Raw genomic sequence first — 3,209 nt, 5'->3', positions numbered from 1 at the left:
ATACCAACATGTGGTGTCAATTGCTAGGAGATTGTAAGGTATGCGGGCTCCGGAGAGGGAAGCTAAGAGACCCCGAGATTCTGGCATATATAATAATTCTCGTGCCCTATTTGCAGCCCGTCATGGTAGAGGTTATGTGAGTCATCCTATTCATTCAGCACTTCCAGCTTCCAGTGGTATTCCTACTACTGCCAGACCTCAGGTTCCATATTATGCCCCACTAGTGTCTTCTGTACCTCCTGTACGGGGTGCTTTCAGCGGGCAACCTAGTCGAACAGGACCGAGCCAGTCCCAGCAGCCACGTCCTCCGAGGGCTTATTTTGAGTGTGGTGACACTCGTCATATTATGAGAGATTGCCCCAGATTTAGGAGGGGTGCACCTCCACAGATTTCTCAGGCCCCACCTATTCCACAGGGTCCTCAGGCTTCTCAGGCCATGATTATTGCATCAGTTGCCACTCCACCTGCACAACTAACTAGAGGTGGAGGTCGGGCAGGTAGAGGTCGCCCTAGAGGGGGAGGCCATACCAGATATTATGCCCTTCCTGTTAGGACAGATGCTGTTTCATCCGATTTTGTTATCACAAGTATTATTCCGGTCTGTCATAGAGATGCGTCAGTCTTATTTGATCCAGGATCCACTTATTCTTATGTGTCATCTTATTTTGCCCCATATTTGGGCGTATCACGTGATTCCTTGAGTTCTTCTGTTTATGTATCTACATTCGTGGGTGAATCTATTATTGTGGACCGTGTGTATCGGTCGTGTTTAATTGTTATAAGTGGTTTTAAGACCAGAGATGATTTATTATCGCTCAGTATGGTGGATTTCGATATTATTTTGGGTATGTACTGTTGTCGCTCTATCATGCTATTCTTGATTGTTACGCCAAGACGGTGACGTTGGCTATCCCAGGTCTACCGCAGCTAGAGTGGAGAGGTACCTCAGATCATGTTCCTCCTAGCAGGGTTGTTTCATTTCTTAAAGCTCAACAAATGGTTGAGAAGGGGTGTGATGCGTATCTGGCCTATGTGAGAGATGTTAGTATTGATACTCTACTATGGAGTCGGTTCCTGTAGTAATAGATTTTTGTGATGTATTTCCAGCGGATCTTCCGGGTATGCCGCCCGATAGGGATGTTGACTTTGGCATTGATTTGTTACCGGGCACTCGACCCATTTCTATTCCACCATACCGTATGACCCCATGAGAGTTGAAAGAATTAAAAGAACAGTTACAGGAGTTGCTTGATAAGGGTTTCATTCGGCCCAATGTATCGCCTTGGGGTGCTTCTGTCTTATTTGTAAGGAAGAAGGATGGTTCTATGCGGATGTGTATTGATTACCGCCAGTTGAACAGGGTTACCGTGAAGAACATGTATCCATTGCCATATATTAATGACCTATTTGATCAGCTTCAGGGTGACAGAGTATTCTCTAAGATCGACTTAAGTTTAGGCTATCATCAATTGAAGATTCGGGAGCCATATATCCCGAAGACTGCTTTTAGGACTCGGTACGGTCATTACAAGTTCTTTGTGATATCTTTCGGGCTGACCAATGCCCTAGCAGCATTTATGCACTTAATGAATAGTGTATTTCAGCCCTATTTTGATTCCTTCGTCATTATGTTTATTGACGACATTCTGGTGTATTCCCGGAGTCGGGAAGATCATGAACAACACCTGAGGACTGTGCTTCAGATTTTGAGAGAAAGGAAGTTATATGCAAAATTTTCAAAGTGTGAATTCTGGCTTGATTCAGTGGGATTTTTGGGTCATATAGTTTTGTGCTAGAGGATCAAGGTAGATCCAAAGAAGATTGAAGCAATGCAGAGTTGGTCCAGACTGTCCTCAGTTACGAAAATCCGGAGTTTCCTTGGTTTGGCTGGGTATTATCGCTGATTTATAAAGGGTTTCTCTTCTATTGCTGCATCTATGACCAAATTGACCCAAAAGAGTGTTCCGTTCAGATGGACCGAGGAATGTGAGGAAAGTTTTCAAAAGCTCAAGACAGCTTTGACTACAACCCCAATATTGGTATTACCTACAGGTACATGATCTTATACTGTGTATTATGATGCGTCGCGTATTGGTATCGGCGTAGTGTTGATACAAGACGGTAGGGTGATTGCCTACGTAACCAGATAGTTAAAGGTGCATGAAAAGAATTATCATGTACATGACCTGGAGTTAACAGCTATTGTTCATGCCTTAAAATTTTGGCGGCATTATTTGTACGGTGTCCATTGTGAGATCTACACCGATCACAGGAGTCTACAATATCTGTTTAAACTTTAAACAGAAGGATCTTAATTTGCGGCAGCGAGGATGGTTGGAGTTGCTTAAGGATTATGATATCACCATTTTCTATCATCCTGGGATGGCCAATATGGTGGCCGATGCCTTGAGTCGTAAGGCGGAGAGTTTAGGTAGCTTAGCATATTTACCGATAGCAGAGAGGCCTTTAGCCTTGGATGTTCGAGCCTTGGCCAACCAGTTTGTTAGATTGGATATTTCCGAGCCGAGTCGAGTTTTGGCTTGCGTGGTTTCTCAGTCTTTTCTTTATGATCGTATCAGGGAACATCAATATGCTGACCCCCATCTGCTTATCCTTATGGACACAGTTCAGCACGGTGATGCCAAGGAAGTCATTATTGGAGATGACGGTGTACTATGGATGCAGGGCAGGCTATGTGTACCCAATGTAGGTGGCTTGCGTGAGTTGATTCTCCAGGAGGTTCATAGTTCGCAGTACTCCATTCATCCGAGTGCTGCAAAGATGTATCAGGACTTGAAACAACACTATTGGTGGAGGCGGAGGAAGAAAGACATAGTGGAGTATGTATCTCGGTGTCTAAATTGTCAACAGGTGAAATATGAGCATCAATGACCGGGTAGATTACTTCAGAAGTTAGAGATTCGAGAATGGAAATGGGAGCAGATCACTATGGATTTCGTTGTTGAGCTCCCACACACTCAGCAGAAGTTTGATGCAGTTTGGGTGATTGTGGATAGGCTGACCAAATCAGCTCATTTCATTCCTGTGATTACTACTTACTCTTCAGAGCAGCTGGCTCAGGTATATATTCGTGAGATTGTCAGACTTCACGGTGTACCAGTATCTATCATCTCTGACCGGGGGTACACAATTTACCTCACAGTTTTGGAGGGCAGTACATCGTGAGTTGGGTATTCAGGTAGAGTTGA

The sequence above is a fragment of the Nicotiana tomentosiformis genome, chromosome 11, assembly GCF_000390325.3.
Source record: "Nicotiana tomentosiformis chromosome 11, ASM39032v3, whole genome shotgun sequence".
Taxonomy (NCBI): domain Eukaryota; kingdom Viridiplantae; phylum Streptophyta; class Magnoliopsida; order Solanales; family Solanaceae; genus Nicotiana; species Nicotiana tomentosiformis.
This window is presented reverse-complemented; position numbering follows the sequence as displayed.